Source organism: Pseudonaja textilis, chromosome 7 (genome assembly GCF_049901715.1).
Source record: "Pseudonaja textilis isolate UNSWEBS1 chromosome 7, rPseTex1.2, whole genome shotgun sequence".
Classification (NCBI taxonomy): domain Eukaryota; kingdom Metazoa; phylum Chordata; class Lepidosauria; order Squamata; family Elapidae; genus Pseudonaja; species Pseudonaja textilis.
Window position 1 is genome coordinate 56,967,128 of NC_141996.1, and position 25,593 is coordinate 56,992,720.

The following is a 25,593-nucleotide window of genomic DNA, read 5'->3' on the forward strand; positions in this document are numbered from 1 at the left end:
TCAAACCTAGATATTTCTTTATCTCCCCTAATTGCTTGATTTTTATTTTCTTTCCTAATGATGCTATAATTTTATTTGCTTCATCATTAGTCTCAGTAATCAAGGCAATATCATCAGTGAATAATAATAATAATGATATTTTCCCATTTGTCTCCCTTTTAAACAGACATGGATCGGCTAAACCAGCTTTAAACCCTATATTGTTCAGTTCCTTTACAATATACTGGTTCCATTCATAGCCCGATTGTTTAAGACCATAGAGGCTCTTTTTTAACAACCAACAATCATTATTATTTTCACCTTTCAATCCAATAGGCTTTTTCATATATACAGTATGTCTTAGTGGAGCGTGCAAGTAAGCAGTTTCCACATCTAAATGGTTAACTATATATTTCTTGCTTGCTGCCCACACTAAGGCTGCCCTTAACGTTGCTGCTTTAAGACTTGGTGCAAATACTTCATCATAGTCATTGGCACTTTGTCTAAAACCTTGGGCTACTAATCTTGCCTTATGGATTATATTTCCATCCTTGTCTATTTTTATCTTAAAAATCCATTTGCAGCCAATGGGTTTTATATCTACAGGTAATCTCACATTTTCATATACTTTCATATCCTTCAAGGATCTCAATTCATTATTCATTGCTGCATACCAACTTTCCTTCTCTTTAGTAGGATACCTTTTTATCTCATCCACAGTATTTGGAACTTTATTAACCTGGCACACTGTGTTAGCCTGGTATCTATCAGGCGGTCTAGATATTCGTGTAGTTCTTCTGGGAATTACAGGGCTTGTATGAGGACTTCTTTGAATTACTACCTGGTCATGTTCCTCATCTTGCACAGCTATTTCTTCCTTTATGGGCTCTATCTCATCCTGTATTTCTCTCTTTACTTTATTTTTAAAGTTACAGGGATACTTAATGGGATTTCTATAGGATTCAATAATTACTTCTTTATTGTTATCCTGTTCTAACTTATCCCATCCTACGTGCTCTAGAAATTGGGCATTGGCACTACATAACACCTTAGATGTGCCTTTCTCCCAAAATCTATATGCCCTATGGTTTGCTTCGTAACCAACGAAGAAGAATTGTTTAGCTCTGTGTTGCCCTTTACGCCTGAGTTGTGTAGGGATATGCACCCATGCTGGTGCACCAAATGTGTGCAGGTAACTCAGATCAGGCTTCCTGCCATGCCACATGGTGAATGGTATTTCACCAGTAGTTGAGTTAACAACGTTGTTCAATATGTTATTAGCACACATTGTGGCCTCCCCCCACACAAAATCAGGTAATCCAGAATCAGTTAACATTGTTCTAACCATTGCCTGTAGTGTTTGGCCTCTTCTCTCTATAAATGCGTTGTGTTGTGGTCTGTATGGTGCAGATTTCTTGTGCTCTATTCCAGCTACCTTTAATCTATTCTGGAATTTGCTGTTAACAAATTCCGTACCATTATCTGTCACCAGGGTTATCAGTTGCCGTTTAGTCTTTCTTTCTGCAAACTTTAACCAGTTGAAGAAATGTTGATATGTTTCAGTTTTGCTTTTCATTAAGTAGCAAAACCCATATCTAGAGTAATGGTCCATAATGCTCAGTATATACCGAGCACCCCCCATACTGAGTTTCTTTGGACCTATAATGTCTGCAAATACTACTTCTAAAGGTTCTTTAGTTTTAAAACCATTTAGCCTATTTGCAGGCAATATTTTACTCTTATCTTCACAGCAGACATTACAACGCAAATATTTATCACAGGGTTTTAACCTTATTCCTTCAGATAACTCTACTGTACGTTTTAGCATTTTAAAATTTACATGCCCCAAACGCCTATGCAATAAATGGATACATTCATTATGAGGCTTGATATTGTTAAATACAGTCTGTGCCTCCCCTTTCTTACTATCATGTAAGACATACAATGCTCCATTTAAAGCTGCAGTTACCCTTTTGTTATCTTTATCAAGTATGCACTTATTATCCTTAAATGTAACTAAATAACCTAGTTTATCTAATACTCTTACAGAAAGTAAGTTCATCTTTAACTGTGGTACATACAACATTTTTATATTCTGGTTTAAACATGGACAATATGCAATACCTTCACCCTTGGCCTTGAGGTGCCAGCCGTTTGCGAGTGATATATGTTGAGAGCTTGTAGACATTTTTATAAACTTTGTCTTATCTCTCGTGATGCAGTGGGATGCACCACTGTCCACCACCCATAAATCATTCTTCACATCACAGTTGCTAAACATGGCTAGTTCAAAGGATTTCTTTGGCTTTTTTACATTCTGGCTTTTTCCTTTCCTGCAGAATCTTGCCAAATGTCCTCTGCCTCCACAATTAAAACACTTTTTAATTGTGTATGCCGTCGAAGATAAATTCTCTTCTTCCGGGTGCTTTACTCTACATAGCTGGTTTCTATCATGCTTTGAAGATAATTTCTCTTCTTCATTAGGCTTATCTTCTCTCAGCTGGTCACGTTCACACCTTCTTCTGGCTTCTTCTAATAGCCTGCCAGTAATCTCAGTTACTGATAAACTGTCTTTTGGCAATACTTCTAAAGCCGTCACAAAATCATCATAGCTTCGATCCAAAGAAGCCAGTATGATGTATACTTGTTGTAACTCATTAAAGATAAGCTCTTTTTCTTGTAATTCCTGAAAAATGCTTTTCATACAGTTTAAATGAGTTAACATGTCTCCATTCTTCTCAAGATGTGTTCTAAACAGCTTCCGTGTAAGATATATATGAGCTCCTACACTGTCTCGAACATAAATCTTCCTAAGACTCTCCCAGCAGTATGCAGCATTTTCCTCTCCACGGATATGGATGAGTTGCTGGTCAGATAGAGTCAGTCCTATGATGCATAAAGCCTGCTCATTCTTTCGTTCATAGTCTTGTATCTTTTTGGCATCCTCCTCAGCAGTAGGATCTAAGTTAGATACATCTGGTGGGTTTGTTATTATGTCCCACAAACCTTCTCTTCGTAGCAGTAAACTACATTTCATTGACCATGAAACATAGTTTGTTCCATCTAGTCTGGATATCATGGACAGACTTGGCAAATTTACTTGTGCCATTGCTCTTCAGATAAATAACTATTCAACAAACAGTTTGTATTTACAGTAATGTGCAACTCACCCCAACCTCACTGCTATAACCTGGTTAGTTAGACTGTGCTCTCTGGTCACTGGGCCCATAACCAATGTTAGTGTTTGGGGACAAACCCCCAAGCAGAGTGCACAGCAGCAGTCAAGCCAGGCAGCCAAATGAGAGAGAGGCTGGGCCCAAGAGTATACACACACTGGAGACAAAAACACTGTTTGTAGTTTTAAATAGTTATTTAATTCATTTAGAGTTTAAGCATTGTCAATCAGTCCATATGTCTTACACAATATATCCATCCAGTAACCTAGTCCATTAACTAGTCAGTACAATGTCTTTATCTGTTTGTACATCTTCTCCTCCCGATACCTTTCTCTCGAAGACAACGCTGAGTATGCACAGGATATCAGCTCACCAAGTAAACAGTCCTTTTGTTCAGTAGAAACGGTATCCAGCACAGTAGCCAACAAGCAATAACAAGCAGACATCTCAAACAGGAGTAAACAGCAGGCAGCAGAGATCAGAGAAAAACAGGAACCAGGAACAGTAACCAGAAAACAGTAACCAGGAAGTGTTACGTTTCTCTTACTGCCTTTATTGCTGCTTGCAACCGCACCCTTAATTATCTAATTACATTGCAGTTTTGTGCTTAAAGCTACAAACACTTAAACCTAGGTTTATATATTTATTCACCCAAAACTAGTTGGTGTATCCATATACCCAACAGACTCCATCCAGCCAGCCACCTCATTCTCTGTTGTCCCTTTCTTCTTTTTCCCTCAATCTTTGTCAGCATTAGGCTCTTCTCCAGTGAGTCCTTCCTTCTCATTAGGTGGCCAAAGTATTTGAGTTTCATCTGGCCTTCTAAATGGCAGTCAGAGTTGATCTCCTCTAGGACTGACCAGTTTGATTGCCTTGCAATCTAAAGGACTCACAGGAGTCTTCTCCAGCACCATAGTTCAAAGGCCTCAATTCTTTGGCACACAGTCTTTCTTATGGTCCAACTATCACAGCCACACATTGCAACTGAGAAAACCATAGCTTTGACTATATGCATTTTTGTTGGCAGGGTAATGTCTTTTTGCTTTTTAGTATGCTGTCTAGATTTGCCATAGCTTTCCTTCCCAGGAGCAAGCATCTTTTAATTTCTCGGCTGCAGTCCCCATCTGCAGCGATCTTAGAGCCCAGGAAAATAAAATCTGTCACTACCTCTATTTCTTTCCCATCTATTTGCCAGGAATTGAGAGATGCCATTATGCCATGATCTTAGTTTTCTTAATGTTGAGTTTCAGGCCAACTTTTGCACTCTCTTTCTTCATCTGCATCAAGAGGCTGTTTAGTTCCACTTCACTTTCTGCCATTAGAGTGGTATCATCTGCATATCTGAGGTTGTTGATATTTCTCCCGGCAATCTTAATTCCAACTTTTGATTCATCTCGCTCATCTTTCTCATGATGTGCTCTGCATATAACTTAAATAGGCAGGGTGACAGTATAGAGCTTTGCCGAACTCCTTTCCCAATTTTGAACCAATCAGTGGTTCCATGTCCAGTTCTCACTGTTGCTTCTTGACTCGCATATAGGTTTCTCAAGAGACAAATAAGATGGTCTGGTACTCCTATCTCTTTAAGGACTTGCCACAATTTGTTGTGATCCACACAATCACTTCAGCATAGTCGTGTATAATATGTGTATTCAAAAGATTTGATAAAGACAGTACACTGCCATTGCAGAAATGGAAATGTTATGTATAACAAAGGAAAATGTATAATAAAAATATTCTTTTAAAAATATATTTTGAATGAAAAGGAAGAACTTAAAACCAAGCAGGAACTGAGTGATCAAGGGATTGAGATAACATGGTGGTCATATCTGCAGATACAATCTAGATACGAGAAGGATGTCAAATGTATGGTTTCCTTAAAGAACTAACAGAAATAGATCAGTTGTTAACAGGGACAGATGAAAAATTAATTAAGAAAATATATAGCTTACTAAGTATTAAGATGGAAGATGAACAAGTAAAAGAGATAATGATAGCATGGGCTAAAAATTTTGATTGTCCGATAGAGTTAGAGAAATGGCAAAACTATGGGATAGAAACTACTGTATAAATTAACAATGTCTACTGCATACAAAGCAAATCTTTATAAAATGTTTTATATATGGCATTTTCCACCTTCAAAGTTAGCAAAGATATTTAAGGATAAGTCTGCAAAATATTGGAAATGCCATGAAACACCCAGTTTGTATTATCATACATAATGGACATGTCAAAAGGGGAAAAAATATTGGACAAAAATCCATACATGGTTCGAGAAAATAATAAAACAGCATATTAATTCGAAACCAGAGTTATTTTTTATTTTTACTGGATAAATATAATAAAGGGAATGTATATTTGATTTTACATGTATTGACTGCAGCTAGAATTGTATTTTGACTGCAGCTAGAATTGTATATAATGGAAAAGTGAAGAGATCCCAACGGATGAAATTGTAATTAAAAAATATTAGAATGTGCAGAAATGGATAGGTTAACATTTATAATCAAGAAAAAGAAAGAAACCAACTACTTTTTGATTTGGGACTTATTTTATCAATGGCTAGCTGAAAAAAACAGGAGCTAGAAATGGGAATATATGAAAAGGATCAGTGATATAAGAAAGGTAAGTTGAATTCGTTAAGCAAATAATATTGGTATTATTATTACTAACATTACTATAATTAATATCAATGTAATGAATATCATTGTAAACATTTTGATTATTATTTCCTAAAACTATTTGTACCCAGACAACACATTGTTCAATTTAATTGGAAGTATTATATGCTATAAAATAAAAACTTGAATTAAAAAAAAGAACTCAGATCCCAATGATTTGTATTCATCAAGATCAGACATTTTTTGCTTACTTTAACTTTTATTTCTAGTCTGTTTTTTACAGTTATGTTTTTGGTAGGTTGAACTATTGTTTCTTTTTGCGTGAAGACCAAAGCAAGAATGAGTTAAGCAGCTCTGCTTTCTCTCTGCTGCCTGTTACTTCTTTGCCATCTTCTCTCTTTAGTAGACTGATTATTTCCTCAGTTTTTCTTGTTATTTATATATTAGAAGAAAGTTTTTCTATTATCTTTGACTTTTGTGCAAGTCTATGTTCATTCTAAGCCTTTGCTTTCCTGACTTCATCTTTACATTCTGGCTATCTGGTGATATTCTGCCTTAGTTACGTGTCCTCCTTTCCATTTTTTGTATTTATCCTTTTTTTCTTTAAATTTCTCAGAGAGATCTTTGTGCAGCCATGCTGGTTTCTTCTTGGATAAAATAAAATAATAAAATAAAATAAAGCAATAAAATAAACTAGTGGCTATAAGGTATAATACTATAATTCGATCATTTACTTTTATTCATGTTTTTTAGCTGTACAGCTTCTACCAAAAAAAAAGGATCTTTGAGAGCCTGTGTTTTTGTTTTGTTTTTTTGTCTAGGTATGGAAACCTAATTTATTCATCCTTTCTTCTTCTCAGTCACTAATTGGCCTTTTGTTTGCATAATGAAATATAACTGTGTAACAATAAAAATGTAAACAATGAAATGCAAGAAAAGGAAGCTAACAAGAACTTATCCTTAGAAGATGAACCAGTTAGTGTAGTGAGTTTCTAAATGCCATGTCATTACCTGGCATGATAAACCAGACTGAAATTTTGTATAACCAGGGAAGTGAGAGACAAGATTTCATCCATGGTTTTTCAATCACAGTAGACTGTCTCAGAAAAGAGTAGCAGAACAGAATGACTGGTGTGTGTGTGTGTGTGTGTGTGTGTGTGTGCGTGCACGCACGCATGCGCAAAGCAGTACAATTTGGGTTTATATTCTAATATAATAGTCATGGGATGACTATCAGTTTATGACAGTGCCCATGCTATGCTCTCAAAATTTCAAATATGCCCAGTTTTGAGGTTGAAGATCTCTGCATTATAGGCAGTACAATTCATAGAGTAATTTTTATCTTAGCTGTACTTCTTGAACACTAGAGGTCAATTCTCCTAGAAAAAAAGCATTGGGTAAGAGGATAAAGAGATGGACAAGTTCAGCACCCTTCAACATGTTGTACTTTTAGTTCAAGTCTCTTCATCCTATTTATCACAATATATACTTTGTAAGGGATTGGGACACTCCATATCTTAAAAAAAAGAGTGCTGCATTTACATGGGTTAGGGTTAGAGTTCCACACTTTATACATTTAAATGAGTACTTGGAAATCATTTTTATTTTCCACAAAAAATACTTGGACTAAGGAAAAAAGGAATATGGATTCCCAAGCTCATAAAACAACTATTACTTCAAAGGAAACATACAACAATGTGTATAGTATAGGAATATCTATATTTTCTTTATAACCATACCATACCCTTCCCCCATAAGTAAGGAGTCTTATAACTGAAATGTCACTAAAGAACAAATGTAAATGGATGTTTGCACCTGATCACGTTTTATATGTGCTGAATAATAAAAAGTTTAACGTGCCTAGGAAACTGTATTTTTTGAGATAATTGTAAAACTATCTTCTTAGATTAATGCCCAAGTACAAATAACAAAATTAGAAACTAGACATCTGCTATAACTAGACTGCAGTTATATAATACTCCTTTCTCAGTCTCAGTGACTAGAAATAATATCATGGCGTTAAATGAAATAATTAATACAGGTAGTAAAAAAGCACACACATGGGATAAGACTATTATTTCAAATCATCATATCTTACAAATACCTTTTTATGGCATCCTTCTAAGCTTGGATTTTTAATAACTCATAGATTTATGTGAAAATGAGATCTCTACAAGGTAACTAGATACAAGGTAACTAGATAAAAGAAATTAAAAGTTTGTGCAGTGTGTAAAATGAGAAACAGTACACTGCTAACAGCAGCCGTACTAAGCCTGATCAAAGATCAGTAATGTTTGTTTAATGTTGGTTTGTTCCAACAATTAAAGATGCAAACCAAGGTATTGGAAGTCACACAACAAAATTCTATGACATGCTCTATTGTCCCTGCCTGAAAGAATGAGATAGATTGGTGATAATTTAATTAATTGGAGCCTGATATTACCAAAATGTTGTCCTTTTCTGTATTCTGTATCAAAAAGTGTGTGTGTGTGTGTGTGTGTGTGTGTGTGTGTGTGTGTGTGAATATACTTTTTCAGGCCTTTCAGTATTTGAAATATGTCATTGTTTTCCCTTTCAGATAAAGCAGGGGTGTCAAATTGGTGGCCCGCAGGCCAGATGTGCCACGCGCAGGCCACGTCCACCCAACTCTGCAAATGGGAAATATCACAAAATGTCATGTGACAGCAACATGACATTGTGAGTTTGACATCTGTGTGCTTGTACATATTACCCAGAAAGGACAGTTATCTCTTAATAAATATTTGATTGTTATTCCTGTCTAACAGTATACTTCTGGGTTGTCCATGGTTCAGTCCAATCAAGTCTGTTGGCTTTTGCTTCAGGCCACATCTGAATATATTATCTTCCTTGGAATATTAACAAACTGTTGAACCTAACAACTTACAAAACAAGAAAACAAGCTCCATACCAGTCTGGAAATAATAGATATAGTCCCTACTTAACTCCCAGTAGTGACATAAAGAATTCTACCCTAGAATTGGGAACCATGGTCTTCAGTCCTCAAGAACACTGCTGGCAGCATGTGGAAAGCCAGAAGATAAAAAAGCAAAGGAGCAAATCTGTTAGGAACTGGGAAATGAAGGGACCCTGAATTTTAGGACCCCCTGCATCTGAGACAACCCTCCTTGAAATCCATGTGCTAATTTTTTTAGCACCTCAAAGCTAATATAATTCTCAGAGCACTCAAAACTTTTTTCTTGCTCTAAAATAGAATTAGCACTTTTTGTTTGCATATAAAATCATATTTTCCTCTATTAGGAATCTCAATAATTTTTAACACTCCTGCCACAGAAGAGTATGTTGGAGAGACAAGCTATCCTTATCAGTCTTGATTTTCAAGAGAAGTACAGATTATACCACCCTGGAACACTTGCAAAATTGCCTTTTTTAAAAAAAATGTGCTTGGTTTCATCTCAAAAAGCAAATTGTTGTGCAAAGATACACAGTAGGAAATCTGCATTTATGAAAGGTGCAATATTTTGACAGCAAAATATAGCATACATGTCTAACAAAATTATTGGAGACAACCAACTCTGTTCCATGTGAACTGTCAGAAGGACTTAACCTAAAAGCAAGATGTGGTCATATTTATATAATTGTGAGTTTTTAAATAGTTTTGCATCTCAAGTCTTTTACAGCACGTCTCCATTTTTTATTCATCCTAACATTTATTAACATTTAATTTTGAGCAGAGCAGTAGTCTTCAAAATTGGGATTGTGGTTCCTTAATATAATTATTTTCATTTCCTTTATAATTTTTAAAGTAGGTTATTTTGTAACAGTAGAAAATGTTCTCGTGATTTGGGTTTAATACCTGGAGTTTTAATAGGCTGCAGTTTCACTGCACTTTTTTAAAAAACATTTTATATGGATTTGGTTTGTATTTTATTGTAGCTTACTCTGAGCATTATCTGTGAGGTAACTAATAAATGTTATAAATAACTGATTTTCATGATACTGGAAGAAGGCAGAGCATCACTTAAAATCAATTTATTAAATTTAAAATTGAGACATTCCCACTTCCACCCTAAAAATCATGACATGGTAAGCCAGAGGTATCAAACTCAAGGCCCGCGGGCCAGATCCAGCCAGTGGGGTGCTTAGATCTGGCCATGGCGCCAGTCTGGAAACAGCAAAGGACCAGCCTGCAGTGCCTCTGCCAGCAAAAACAAAGCTCGTTTTGGGAGCAACTGCTTCCTGCAGCCCTCTGCCAGCAAAAATGGAGCTTGGGGCGGTCCACATGTGGCACCCTGTTTTCACTGGCAGAGGGCTGCAGGAAGCTGTTGCACCTGAAAATGGGGCATGGGGGGGTGGGCTCCATTTTCACTGGCAGAGGAATATCAAAATAAACTAAAAACAAAACAAAAGGAAAATGTTTCCCCTTTTGCATTTGAGCATGCAAGAAAGGATAGGAAAGGAGAAAGGGAAAGAGGAAAGGGAAAGAAGGAAGATGGAAAGAGAGCGGGGAAAGAAAAATAAGGTAAGAGGGGAAGGAAGAAAGAATGAAGAGGGAAGGAAAAAGAAGAAAAGGAAGGAAAAGGGAGAAGGGAGGGAGGGGAGGAAGGGAGGGAGGGAGGAAGAAAGGAAGGAAGGAAGGAAGGAAGGAAGGAAGGAAGGAAGGAAGGAAGGAAGGAAGGAAGGAAGGAAGGAAGGAAGGAAGATTATAATGAGGGTGAGGGAGGATCTCAGGGAAGTCCTGCCTTGGCCATCACTGGTGCCTCCGACATGAGTGATGTCAAGCTGGCCACCCCCACCCAACCATGCCCACCCCCAGCCATGTGAGGTCAAACACAACCCTGATGTGGTCCTCAATGAAATTGAGTTTGACAGCCCAGCAGTAAGTTGTCAAGGCAGGGGTGGGATTCTACTGGTTCTGACCGGTTCTATAGAACCCTTGTTAACTTTCTAAGCAGTTTGGGGAACCGGTGATTAGAAGAAATCTCCTTTTGTTTTTTTCCACCCTTATTACATTCTTGGCAGTATGCCTAGACTTACTGTCTCCGAAGGAGCTTTTGTTTCCTATACTGATACTTTCTTAAAGGGGAAGGGTTGTTTTAAGCTTTTTACACTGCTGTTGGGAGGAAATATTCCCCTGGAAGTACTTCCAACCAGAATGCAATGACCAGCACTTTAAAGAAATAATTGAATAACGTAGCAGAGCTGCAGAAAGAAGATTTTTAATGACAAGGAATCAAGATGAGTGACATTCAGCAAGGCTTCTTGGCTAGCTAGAAAGATTGACATTCAAATGTGAGTTTACATACGCTTTCTGAGTTTTGGTTTAAAACTGTTTTTTGGTGAAGTTTAATTCTGTCCTTGGTAAAGTTTAATCCTGTGTTTATTCCTGATTTCTCAAAATTGTATGGGAATTAATATGCATTTATTTGACTGCCCATGTATTCATATTTCATATAATATCTATCTATTGTTCTAGTTAATAGCCTTATGCATTTTCTACATCTGTTTGTCAGTCACCTACATTAATATGCTTATCTATTCTTATCAAGTACAGTTTGTCCAAAAAAGATACTTCTGAGAAATACTGAAGTATCCTGAGTTTTTGGAAAATCAAAAATACTTCTTACAAATGTATATTTAGAAGTATTGATACACACACACACACACACACACACACACACACACAGAGGAAGTAAATTTTTAATTCTCAAAAATAAAATTTTTCCATTGTGTTTTTACTGATTTTTGAAATGTCATACCTTGACACGGGTGGGATTCAAATTTTTTAACAGCCGGTTCTGTGGGTGTGGTTCAGTTGGTGGATATGGCTTGGTAGTCATGTGACTGGGTGGGCATGGCAACTCACCATCACTCACATTAAAGGGCGCTTCTCCTCGCCTGGCCTCTCATGACAGTGGGGATGCTGCAACAGTCATAAGTGTAAAACACGGTCATAAGTCACTTTTTCAGTGCCATTGTAACTTTGAAAGGTCACTAAATGAACTGTTGTAAGTCAAGGATTATTTATATATGATTTGAATAGAATAGAGTATTCCAAAAACCAATTACATACTAACTTTATATTCCCACTTTTGTCTATTCAATATTTTTAAAAACTACTAATAATTTATCCATTTTAAATCTTATACTCCCTGTTGCCTCTTTCATCACATTATTAAATATTAATTAATATTCTTTTAGTATATTCTCATTTCCATATCTATTTCAAATTAAATTTATATCTAGTTAATCAATAATTCTTTGTGTAACATCAATTCTAATATTTATTTTTTTGAGTTTTAAAATAAAGTTTATTTAAGTTTCATATATTTAAAACATTTAAAAAGAAAGAAACAAACATATAAACAAATATATATATACATATATACATTTTGCAGCAGGTATTGAGCATTGGTTAAATTTTTCTTTCCTTTTTTTCTTTTACCCCATAACATTAATGTGAACTACTTTGTTACAATACCTTCCTCGTTCTTTTAATGTTTTAATTTCACAGGATACTTTATAATTAAACGCACGTCCTTCATAATTTCATACTTTATTCAGTTATCAAATGTTACTTTTTCTTTAAACATTTGTACCACAGTTCCAAACTTTGTAGTATTCACTACCTTTGTTGTTTTTTAGTAATTTGGTTAGGCTGTCCATCTCTGCACACTCGTGAATATTTTTAACGACCATCTCCTCTGAAGGGACAATAGACAGTTTCCAATTTTGAGCATAACTTATTCTGGCTGCCGTTATAATGTGCAAGATTAAATATTGATATTTTTCTTCTATTTTTGAGTCTATCATACGCAGCAAAAAGGTTTCGGGTTCAAATTTTACTTCTTTTTTTTTGTAACAAATTTTATTAATTTTCAAAGAGAATACACAGACAAACAAAACATAAAACATAAGAACATAAAACATCTTTTCTAAAAACTGCTTAACAAAACAAATAAGACATCTCATTTAAGTACAACATAGTTCTAAATTATCACGTTTCCACACACAATTTAATATGCATCTTATATATTCAACTTCATATCTTATTACTCTTTTCCAACTTCTCACTGTTTCTTCCTTTATTTCTGTTCAATTTTATTCATTAAACTTATACTTTCATGTATTTCATATTACTATATTTCATATTATTACTATTTCATATGTTCTTATCCAACATCATTAATCCTCAATAAACAAACATAAGCTAACAAAATACATAACATAAAAACATAAAACTTCTTTTTAGAAAGCGGCTTAACCCCGGGTTATAATTTTTTGTACAGACATAAATCAAATTCATGCTCACCTTATATACTATTTCATATCTTATTTAACATTCTATATTTTCCATATGTCTTCTCCCCTCTTTTCACTCTCTTAATTCTATTTTATTTATTTAATCTCAATTTAAATCATTATACTTGTATCTTTTGTCCGTTCTTTTTCAATTATCCATTTATCTTTCTCTTTAACACAAACTTTTTCCTGTAATCACTGGTTGAAGTATGACACCTTTCTATTTTCCCCCCAAATTTAACACTTAAAATAATACATAGTTTCTATTCTGATTCTGCTTAGTACATTCTACATAACATTTTAAAATATAAAACATAGTGATCTTATAGTATATTAAAAATAATGTTCCATAACAAATTAGTTAATTAAACTAATTACACATTAATTACACATTCCCTACAATATTCTATTAACACATATTTCAAATACAAATACTACAATACAATCTTGTGTACTTTTGCAGAATCTCTTTTTAGATTATGTTTTACCCTTTATCTCTGAAAAAAACCTGTTTATTAGCATCTTGTTTTAAGCCTTTATAACTTCCCTTCACTTTTTCCCTTCCTTCCTTGTCAAATCTAACCTTTTTACCCCCCCCTCTCAATCTCCAGCCTTTTAGTCTCCCCTCTCTGTTGTATTCCTCTTTTCTGTTGCTTTCTGACATTATATCAATTTTTCACCTTATTTTTCCCTTTCTTGGTTGTTTTTTTAGAATTTAAATTCTTCATTTTCTTCTCCTTTTTACCCTTTTCTTTCTCATTTAAAATCATATGTCCATTAAAGATGGCTTCTTCTTCATCATCCCAGCCTTTTTCTTGTTGCATTTCCTGATAAGTAGAAATTGCCATTTCTAAAAAGCAAAGGATAGATCCAAAGGAACCCTTGCCTTCTTCTTCCTCTTCTCTTAATTTTTCAAATTGCATTTTCAGTTCTTCAACAGATACCATTGTGAAAAAATTTTTTTAAACAATCCAAATGTTTTCTTAGTCTTTCAAAAGATAGTTAAAGTCCCAAAGTCATCAAGCAATCAAAGTCAGCACAATCAGCACAGTCTGTTTCATTTAGCACTTTCTTCTACTTTCTCTTCCTGGGGTAGAATTCAATTACACAATTCCAAGGTATTTTTTGGAAGTTTTATTGCAATTTAATCTCTAATCTTATAAAACTCCAAGCAGTCACCTTCAACAAACGTTGGTATAAATCATTTACCTCTCTCCCTTCCCACTTAAAGCAAAAAGATTTTAAATTTTAAATGTCAGTGTTTAGAAATCTAATGTCTTTGGCTTTAATTTTCAAAGTTAGTACCTTCTGCTGCCAAAGTGGGTATTTCCGATTTCCATCTGCTGTCTCTGTGGGAAGGAAAGTGTTGGGTATATGGATACACCAACCAGGTTTGGGTTGAATAAATATGTAAACCTAGGTTAAAGTGTTTTGTAGCTTTAAGCACAAGAAACTGCAATGTCATTGTGGGTGCGGTTGCAGGCAGTAATAAAGGTAGGAAGGGAAACGTAATAGACCCTGCTTCTGGATGCACCTGGTTCTGTTCCTGGTCTGCTGCCTGCTGGAACGTCTATCTGCTTGCTTTTGGAGGCTACTGTGCCAGATACCATTTCAACTGAACACAAGGACTGTTTGCCTGGTGAGCTGTGCATTCAGCGTTGTCTTTGAGATAAAGGTATCGGGAGGAGAAGATTTACAAGCAGATAAAGACATTGTATTTACTGTTAATGGACTTGATAACTGGATGGATATACTGGATAATGATAATGGACTGAATGACACTTCTTAATCTCTGTGTGAATTAAATAACTATTTTAAAACCACAAACAGTGTTTTTGTCTCCAGTGTGTGTATACTCTTGGGCCCACTCTCTCTCTCATTTGCCTGCCTGGCTTGACTGCTGCTGCACACTCTGCTAGGGGGTTTATCCCCAAACACTAACAGAAAGTGAGGAGAAAAAAAAAACTTTCCCTTTACTTTCCACTGCAGCTTAACAATCTTCTGGGAAACAATATATCACTTAAAGAGCCAAAGTTCCAGGGTATTCAGATGTTAACTGTCATCCCGGTTAAGCCAAAAGCCTTCTCTTTCTTCACTTCCTCCTGCACACAACTTGTTTCTTTGTGGCGGCCATTGCTGACCGCCGCTCCACCACCTTTGGAAAAGGGAGTTAAGCTGGCTGGGAAAGGGGGGTGCGATATCTCCCGACCCCTGCCCGGATCTCCCCTCTCTTCAGTTATTCCTACAGGATAACTATAGCCTCCTAATCCAATTGGATCGAAGGCACTCCAGCAGCGAGCGCAGCAGGGATCGTGCACAAACGCGAATTCCTGCTGCCTCCGAAGCCTGACAAACTGGAACTCTTCAAATTTTACTTCTTGTTTAGTTATATTTAGAATCCAATTTTTGATATTTTTCCAAAACCTCTGTGCATATGGACATGTCCACTACATATGGAAGTATGTTCCCTGGGCGCAGTTACACTTCCAGCAGTTTGAGGGGAGGTTCGGGAACATCTTAGCCAGTCTCACGGGTGGCAAGTGCCAACGATAAACCATTTTATAGAGATTCTCTTTGTACGAGGCTGACATAGTTAGTTTGTAGTTTATTTCCCAAATATGTTCCCACTTGTCTAATTCAAAACTGTGGCCCACATTTTATGCCCAAATTATCATACACTCTTTAACTGTTTCTTCTTTTAATTTATAATTCAATAGATATTTATATATTTTACTAATCAGCTTCCTTTCCTCTCCATGCCAAATTTTATCTAATTCTTGGTAGGTCATGTTAAAACCAAATTGTTCTTTATCTTTTTTGTAATGCGATTGTATCTGCGCATAGGGCCACCATGCTATCTCTTTTCCTTGAATTTGTACAGTATTTGATTCCTACCCTTTAACTCTCTGGTTTGATGTAATAGATCTTCATATTTTACAATATTATCAAAATCTAAAACACTTGTATGTATAACTGCCTCCATTGTAGAAAACCACAGTGAGACCTTACAGTAATGTACTTTTTTATCTTTTCCCAACTATTTATTAACACATTCCTTATATAATGCCTTTGAAAGTACAAGTGATGTTTACTCTTTCCATCCCACATAGATGCATGCCATCCAAGTTGGAGATCAAAGCTCTCTAATGATAAGATCCTTTTATTTATCAAATTAACCCAGTCTTCAAGCCAGGTTGCTATCGCAGCATAGTAGTATGTTTCAAAATCTGGAAGACCAAAGCCTCCTTTCTTTCTATCATCCTGTAATAATTTATATTTTATTCTGGTTTTTTTCCCTTGCCATATAAATTTGGACTTCCTGTTGGGTGCTGTGTCGGTGTGGAGCTGAGGAGTGGATCGCTACTCTGAAAGATTCCAATTTCTGCTACTTGGTGGCTTGTTGGAGCGTGTTGAACCCTGGAGGGGTAGGCAAAAGAAAGGGGAAGACACGGAGGTCTTGGGGAGGTGCCGTGATCCCGGAGAATGGAAGAACCCTCTGAAAACCAATGGCAGAAGAGGGAGATCATGACAACCGTGATGATCGGAACCAGAGATGCAGCAGCCCAGCTGATTAAAAGAAGCGAAAAGGGGGAAACAGCAGGCTGAGCACTGGAAAGGCGTATTTAAAGAAGATTTTCAGAATATTGGCAAGTACGGTAAAGGAAGCTCTGAACTGAGTGGTGTGGTGAAGCGGCGGAGTTTTTGACAGGAGCGCTGACTGAAGCAATGGCAGAGATTTATGCTGACTAATGGAATCGTGAAACCTGAGGAGACAAAGGGTGAGATAACAGCATTTGCTTTGCGAGTGGAGGAGTGAATTATAGAACCTTATTGTCTCTTTATTTGAGAAGAAAGAAAAAAGAAGAAGTGATTAAGTGGTATAGGAAAATGAAAGGACAATTAAGAGTATAAAACTTGGGAACGAACTTTTGACGCATTGAAAGATCGGAAGAAAGGACTGGGGAAAAGAAACTTTAATTTGATAAATATTAATAGACAATCCTGACAACAAAATAAGAAAGATTTATTTAAGGTTCATAACTGAAACTGTGACTGTGCGGGAATAAAAGAACAAAAGAGCACCAAGAAAATACACAAATGGAGAAAGTGACTGTGCAACTTGGAATGAGGACATTTTGAATTAAGAGCTGTTGTAAGACAATTAACAAAAAAAAAATCTCTGGATCTGATTTAATAGATATTGATAAGATACAAACCTATTTAAGTGATGTTGGTAGAAAATTAATTTGATAGAGGTAAATATATTAGAAATTTGTATACAGAATATTGCTTAATACTGATTGAACTTTTTGGATTAATTGAATAATTGTTGGAAAGTGATTCTATAAGCATATGAATTAAATGGTCAAAGAATAATTATATAGTATTATTATTTTCATCTTATTGCTCTACTGATAAACTATACCAATCAATTTTTGTTTAAAAGTACTATATAAGAAACCTAAGAGAAAAAAAAAAGAAATCAGACTTACTTACTTCAATTAAATATATATCCTTAAGGAAATAGATAAATTCATATATTTAAATATATTAATGAGCTGGATGCTTTAACTATTTACATTAATTATGTGATTATATAGGTTTGGTGTTTTCTGGTTAAACATACTGGTATCTATTTACTTGTATTTATAGTGGATTAACTAAATATGTATTGGATTAATATTTAACTCTCTGAACCTTAGAATATTTGACCAGTTAAGAAATAGAAATAAGATCTGTCTGGGACTATCTATAATAGAAAACTCTTATTTAACAATATATGTATAAATACGTATACTGTATTTAAAGGAGAAGACAATATAACTCTACTAGGATAGTTGATGGTGGATTGGAGAGAGCTTTTACAAATAGTTAAAATGGCAACAACAACTACAAATGTAAAATCAGGGAAGAAACCTACAACAGTGACATCTTCACCTCTGGGACAGAGATCGATTGATGCAATGTTATTGGCAGAAAAGACAAGTTCCGGCCAAAGTTTGCAGGCAGTACAGTCAACACTTGCCATGATGCAGGAAATGATGGTAAAAACCCATCAAGTGATAGCAAGGAATCACGAAGACATGAAATTAGAAATGAGAACGGAAATAGGAGGAGTGAACAACGAGATACACAATTTGGATAGTAAAATCGGAAAGATGCAGGAGACAATGACAAAAAATGAACAAAAATTAAATACAGTAGAGGCAAGAACTAAGGTGGTGGAAAAGAGATTAGAGGAATCGGAACAAAAGTGGAAACTTTTATATTGTGAACCTTGGGATTCTGTGGTGCATATAGAACTAGAAAAAGCATCATTTTATTTGAGATTCCAGAATGTTGTTGAAGATAAAAAGGAAGATCTACGTGAAATAATGGCGAACTTGATAGCAACAGCCCTACAGAAAGACAAACAGGAAATTGAGAATGATATTGATGAGGTTTACAGAGTATACACGCATTACGCCCAAAGACACAGACTACCCTGAGAAGTCCACATCTGATTCGCGAGAAAGACGATATGAGACATGCTATATGGCAAGACCAGAGACAAGCCACTGATACATAAAGATCATGAAGTGGTAACATTGAAGCAAATACCCAGGAGAGTTAGGGAACAAAGAAGGGGCTACCAGTTTTTGTCATCTCAGTTAATTAAAAATGGTATATCATTCAGATGGCTCACCCCAGAAGGGCTCCTAGTAGCATGGCAGGATAAAAAATATAAAATTGATACAATAGAGAAAGCACATCAATTTCGCAAACAATATCTGGGACCTGAGGAAGAACGTGAAAGGGGAGAAGATTTAAATACAAGAAGTCAGGAAGAACAACTCTCCGAAGAGAAAGAACTTGCACCACAGTCAGAATCTCAGAAACTTAGAAAAGATGAAGACAACAGACCAAGTGCAAGAGAACCCAGAACAAGAAAAGAAACCAAAAACACTCTACACAGACAGTAACATGAACAGAGAAATCACCTTATTCTCAGTTAATATCAGTGGTTTAAACTCAACATTAAAAAGAAAACAATCATTTGAAAAACTTAAGACACAAATGCAGACATAACTTGTATACAAGAAGTACACATCATAGGTAAACAGGCAGACCTTCTAAAGGATACTAATTTGGGAAAAATGTATTGGGCTCTTTCAAAGAAAAAGAAAAAGGGCTTGGATTCAGCTTCTGTGATTGATATGAGTTCAAGTGAAGAGGTTATGTCAGAACAATTTGAACCAGCCTGGCTTACTGATTGGACTGATAACCAGGATGAGGAGATGGACGTGACAAAGGACGACAGACCTGATGTATTAGAATTGTCAGGACCTTTGATCTCCTCTGGTTCTTTATCTGATGAACAGCCAGGAATGGCTGACAGGGAAGTTTTGAGAGAGTCTTCTAGTGGAGATGAGAACTTGGAAAATTTGTGGTTAAATGTAAAAAATAGAAAACGGTTGAAAAGGCAAAATCAGCTGGAGCAAATGAGAAGAGCAAGTCAGTAAAGTAGCACGTTGCCTTAATGAGTATAAAAGGACACAGCTGGGCTGGTGCATTTCGCCAGAAACAAAATGACTATTTGAGTGAGGACGTTACAGCAAAGAGCTCTGAGGCTGAGGATTTATTGCCAGGACTGGTTTGCCGGACAGAGTAAGATTTATGCTGTGGTTTCTGCCAGCCGTTATCTAATAAGACTTCTTTCCATTTGATTTAATTGTGAAACGGCTGCTTTCTGTTTTGTTCGTTTGAATTTCGAAGGGGAGTCATAACATTATTGTTTCTGGCCAAAACAAACCATCTTTAAAGCAAGATGGATTCAAATCAACTGCAGCGTTTGGTAGAGCAGCAACAACAACAAATTAATCAGCTACTGCAAAGCAATGTGCCGCTTCAGAATCAGGTAACACAATTGCTGAATTATGTTTCCAGCTTACCAAGCCCTGCTGCTGTTCCCCCTGCCCCTCCTGTGAGGAAAAGCCCAGTATCCATGCCGGAGAAATTTTTTGGGCAAATGGACAGGTTCCCGGCATTTATGGGTCAATGCCAATTGTTTATCTCTCTGAGGCCTGAAGACTTCCCAACTGACCGGTCTAAAGTAGGATTTATGATCAGTTTATTAACCGGGCAGGCTGCTAATTGGGCTACTCCCTTGTTAGTTCAAGATAGCCTGTTGTTGAATAATTTCCAGGGTTTTCTTCAACAAATGAGAGTGATGTTTGAGAACCCAATTAAGATACAAACTGTGGACAGACGGTTACGGGACATTAATCAGGGGAAACGTTCCCTGCAGGAATATGCGGCAGAATTTCGTTTGCTGTGTATGGACTCCAACTGGAACGAACCGGCTCATATGGCTGCATTCCAGGAAGGCTTGTCTGATGCCATCAAAGATGAGCTGGTCCATGCAGAGAGGGCTTTAACTTTGGATGCATTGATAGTTCAGTGCTTACGAATTGAAGCTCGTTTACAACAACGTGGACGCAAACGGCTCGGTATGGAACCATCTTCGTTTTCTCGTGCACAACCCACGCCACCGAGAGTTTTCCAACCCACGGTTAATGTTGAGGAGCCGATGGAGTTAGGCGCACTCCGCCCTCGCTTAACGGTGCGAGAACGTTCGAGAAGGTTCCAGAAAGGCTTGTGGCTTTATTGCGGGGGTCCGGGACATTTTGCAAATTCCTGCACTCGGAGAAGGACTCGCCGACCTGTGTCTGAAACCACTCCTGGCCCGTCGGGAAACGGGGTAGGCCCGACCTCAGGGAAACCCTAGGTCGGGCACATCCTCCACCCCCATCCCAAATTGCCGAAGTAAATCCTGGTCCTCCTCGGCATTTACTTTTGGACACTTGTATCTTCCTACAGTCCCAGAAGGAAGGAATTCCTGCCGTTGCGCTGGTGGATTCAGGGGCTACAACCAGCTTTATGGACTGTGCTTTTGTTAAACATTTTGTAATTCCTTTGATTCCTGTGAACCCACCCATTAAGGTGGAAACCGTAGATGGGCGTGAACTCAACTCGGGACCCATTCGCTGTGCTACTCAGCCAGTGCGTATGCGTATTGGGGATCATGAGGAGGCGATAAGTTTTTATGTCACCTCGAACCTTCATCTCCCTTTGGTGCTCGGAATGTCCTGGTTGCATTTGCACGATCCGTTGGTGGCTTGGTCGCAGAACGCCATTTCTTTTCCAAGCCTACAATGTGTGGACCACCTGAGGCATGTTTGTGCTGGCCAAGATATCGCCGCTCCTGCTGTCTCGATTCCTTCGGAGCTATCGGACTTCTCCGATGTTTTCAGCGAACAGGAGGCAGACCGATTACCCCCACATCGTGCTTATGATTGTCCCGTGGATCTGATACCGGACGCTCCATTGCCAAAGGGGAGATTATACTCCATGTCAGAGCCCGAGTTGGTTGCACTCCGAGAGTTTTTGGATAAAAACTTAGCTCGGGGATTTATTCGACCCTCGTCGTCCCCTCTTTCAGCTCCCGTTCTTTTTGTTAAGAAGTCGGGAGAACTGAGTCTCTGTTGTGATTATAGAGGACTAAACTCTATCACCGTGAGGAATAGCTATCCCTTACCGCTCATTCCGGAATTGATGGAGCGGTTGCGGGAGGCTACTATCTTCACTAAACTCGATCTGCGTGGGGCTTACAACCTGGTTCGGATGCGCAAGGGGGATGAGTGGAAGACGGCGTTTGGCACTCGTTATGGTCATTTCGAGTACACCGTCATGCCATTTGGTCTAACCAACGCTCCCGCTGTATTCCAGCATTTGATGAACGACATTTTTCGGGACATGCTGGATCGGTTTGTCGTGGTGTATCTGGATGATATTTTAATCTACTCTCGGTCCAGGGATCACCACCTTCATCAGGTCCGTCAAGTGCTGCAGCGTCTTCGGGAGCATAAGCTCTATGCGAAACTGGAGAAGTGTTTCTTTTTTCAGTCGTCGATAGAGTTTTTAGGGCACATCATTTCTCCCGAGGGCATTGCTATGGACCCTAAAAAGGTTGAGGCATTGTGTAGTTGGGAAGCCCCTCGTCGAGTCAAGGACGTCCAACGTCTTTTGGGATTCGCCAACTACTATCGGACTTTTATCCCGGACTTTGCTAAAGTAATGGACCCCATAACTCAGCTCCTCTGTAAGAAGGTCCCGTTTATGTGGGGGCCCCCCGCAACAACAGGCTTTTGACATTTTAAAGAAAGCGTTTGTAGCCGAGCCGATATTGAGGCATCCTGATCCGAATCGTCCATTTGTGGTCGAGACAGATGCCTCTAATGTCGCTATCGGAGCGGTACTGTTACAAGCTTCGAAAGATGGCGCGCCTCTTTTCCCGTGCGCATACTATTCTAGGAAGTTCACAGCTTCAGAGCGCAATTACACCATCTGGGAAAAGGAGTTGTTGGCCATTAAGGCTGCTTTTGAGACCTGGAGACATCATTTAGAGGGGGCTCGGCACAAGGTAGAGGTTCGGACAGATCACCGAAACTTGGAACATTTGACCACAGCTAAGAAATTGAACCAACGCCAGATTCGGTGGTCGTTGTTTTTTGCCAGGTTCAATTTCTCCGTTACTTATGTTCCGAGTGGACATAATCGGAGGGCAGACGCGCTGTCTCGGAAGCCCGAGTATATCGGGCCCGAGAATCCTCTTCCTCTATGAACGGTGTTACCACCAGAATCCTTGGCCGTACTGCAAGATCCAGTAGACTTGCGGGCTCGCATACGAGAGGCGCAACGATTGGATGCATGGACGCAGCAGAGACGGGGGGCTGTCGGACCTGATTCTCCATGGTCCATTGAAGAGGACTTGCTCCGACATCGGGGTTTATTATACGCACCTACCAGGTCGTTGAGAGCTCTCATCATGACACAATGTCATGATAACCCCGCTGCTGGCCATTTTGGATTTTATAAAACTTTGCATTTGGTCACCCGGACTTTTTGGTGGCCTCGGGTTCGTCACGATGTGTTCTCTTACGTCGCTTCTTGCGTCCAGTGTAGGCAAGCAAAAGCGGCGCCGGGTGCGCCCCCTGGACTCCTCCAACCATTGCCGATTCCGAGCAGACCATGGGGAGCAATCTCCATGGAATTTTCTCACACATTTACCATCCTCGTCGGGCTTCACGACGGTACTCGTGGTAGTTGATATGTTGACTAAAATGGCTCATTTCATTCCCTGTAGGAGATTACCTTCATCCCGCACTACGGCTCAGCTATTTTTACAGCATATCTTTTGTCTGCATGGACTGCCAGATAGAGTGGTTTCTGATCGTGGGGTTCAGTTTACTGCGCAGTTTTGGAAACAGTTAATGGCAGCGCTACAAGTTCAGGTGTGCTTAGCATCAGCGCACCATCCAGAAACTGATGGCGGGACTGAGAAGGTGATTGGCATTCTTACCCAATATTTGAGGTGTTTTGTTAATCAGCGACAAAGCGATTGGGCGAAATACCTCCCATTGGCAGAATTCGCTTTTAATAACTCGCAGCACACCTCCACTCGGGTAACGCCATTTTTCGCGAATGTAGGTTATCATCCGCGCTTCTTCCCATTAACTTGGATGGATTCACCGGTCCCTGAGACACAAGATTTTCTGGAGGAACTACAAGTGGTCCACCGTTTAGTAAGACAACAACTTGAACGAGCGAAAGAGGACTATAAACGGTTTGCGGACCGGTCACGTCGAGCATCGCCTCCGTTAGCTGTGGGTGACAAGGTGTGGTTGTCCACAAAACAACTTCGGATCGATCGCCCAATTAGGAAATTGGACCATCGTTTCATCGGTCCATTCCCGATTGAGGTGGTTATCAACCCTGTGGCATACCGGCTCACCTTACTGCGCTCCATACGTATTCACCCTGTATTCCATCGCTCTCTTTTAGTTCCTGGCTCCCCGGACTGTCCTCTGCGTGCTCCAGCTGGTACGACTTCCCCATCAACGCCCTGTGAGGAGGCGGAGGTTGATGACACGGTGGTCAGCGTTACTGATTCGCGTTGGCTCAAGGGTCGTTTTCAGTATTTAGTTGGGAGGAGAGTGGATGACTCGGAAATTTGCTCATGGATGGATGCGTCTGCAGTTCATGCTCCAGACATCATTCGGGACTTTCATGAACGTTTCCCTTCAAAACCGCATCCGGATCGTCAGACCCGGGGGAAGGGCCCTGCGGTGAGGGATAGTGTTGTGGCTCTGGGCTTGGATTCAGCTTCTGTGATTGATATGAGTTCAAGTGAAGAGGTTACGTCAGAACAATTTGAACCAGATTGGCTTACTGATTGGACTGATAACCAGGATGAGGAGATGGACGTGTCAAAGGACGACAGACCTGATGTATTAGAATTGTCAGGACCTTTGATCTCCTCTGGTTCTTTATCTGATGAACAGCCAGGAATGGCTGACAGGGAAGTTTTGAGAGAGTCTTCTAGTGGAGATGAGAACTTGGAAAATTTGTGGTTAAATGTAAAAAATAGAAGACGGTTGAAAAGGCAAAATCAGCTGGAGCAAATGAGAAGAGCAAGTCAGTAAAGTAGCACGTTGCCTTAATGAGTATAAAAGGACACAGCTGGGCTGGTGCATTTCGCCAGAAACAAAATGACTATTTGAGTGAGGACGTTACAGCAAAGAGCTCTGAGGCTGAGGATTTATTGCCAGGACTGGTTTGCCGGACAGAGTAAGATTTATGCTGTGGTTTCTGCCAGCCGTTATCTAATAAGACTTCTTTCCGTTTGATTTAATTGTGAAACGGCTGCTTTCTGTTTTGTTCGTTTGAATTTCGAAGGGGAGTCATAACATTGTAGTATATATAAAAGATTGGCTGCAACACAAACAAGTATATAAGGATGATGATGGAAGAATGTTATTTATAGAAATAATATTAAACCAGAAAAAGACTTTTTACAGTATATGCCCCGAATGTAAATCAAAAAGAATTTTATAATAAACTCCATCGTAAGATAGTAGAAAATGAATATAACAAATGTATGTATTGTCGGAGATTTAAATGCTATTTCAGACAAGGACAAAGACTTTAAAAGTCCCAAAAAATAAAAATAAAAATAAAAGGAGACTATTCCCATCTTCTTTTAATAACATGGTGAAGAAATTAAACTTGAAGGATGTGTGGAGAGAACTATATCCAACCAAAAAGCAATATACTTTCTTTTCCAATCCCCATCACTCTTGATCTAGAATAGATCAGATTTGGATGGACCCAGGCTTAATGGAAAACATTGAAAATATAGAGATTTTGCCAAATGTATGGGCTGATCATAACCCTATTCAAATTAAGTGGAAAGGAAAAAGAATGATTGGAAAATGGACATTTAATAATAGTATATTAAAAGATAACGAATATATTGAAAGGGTGAAAAAATAATTGAAAATATTTCTTGAAATAAACAAGACAGAGCATATGTCCCTTCAAAATCTCTGGGATACAACAAAAGCTTACGTGAGAGGTTTAACTATTGGCTATAGTATTAAAAAGAATAAAGAAAAAAGGCAACAACAAAATGTGTGGAGAGAGAAACTTAAAGA

The 25,593-nt window shown here is 38.2% G+C and overlaps 1 long non-coding RNA gene across 2 annotated transcripts in view; it reads right to left on the bottom strand.

Moving 5' to 3' along the window:
* The window catches only part of LOC148125351 (uncharacterized), a 95,447-nt gene that overhangs the window by 34,249 nt on the left and 35,605 nt on the right, over positions 1 to 25,593 (bottom strand). Inside the window, exons 1-2 of one of the 2 annotated variants that reach the window (XR_015744375.1) lie at positions 14,363 to 14,505; positions 11,515 to 11,678 (exon numbers count right to left, since the gene is read on the bottom strand). This is a non-coding gene — a long non-coding RNA (uncharacterized LOC148125351). Of the gene's footprint in view, positions 1 to 11,514; positions 11,679 to 14,362; positions 14,506 to 25,593 lie in introns of those variants that run through there. The other variant, XR_015744376.1, reaches the window with a different exon arrangement.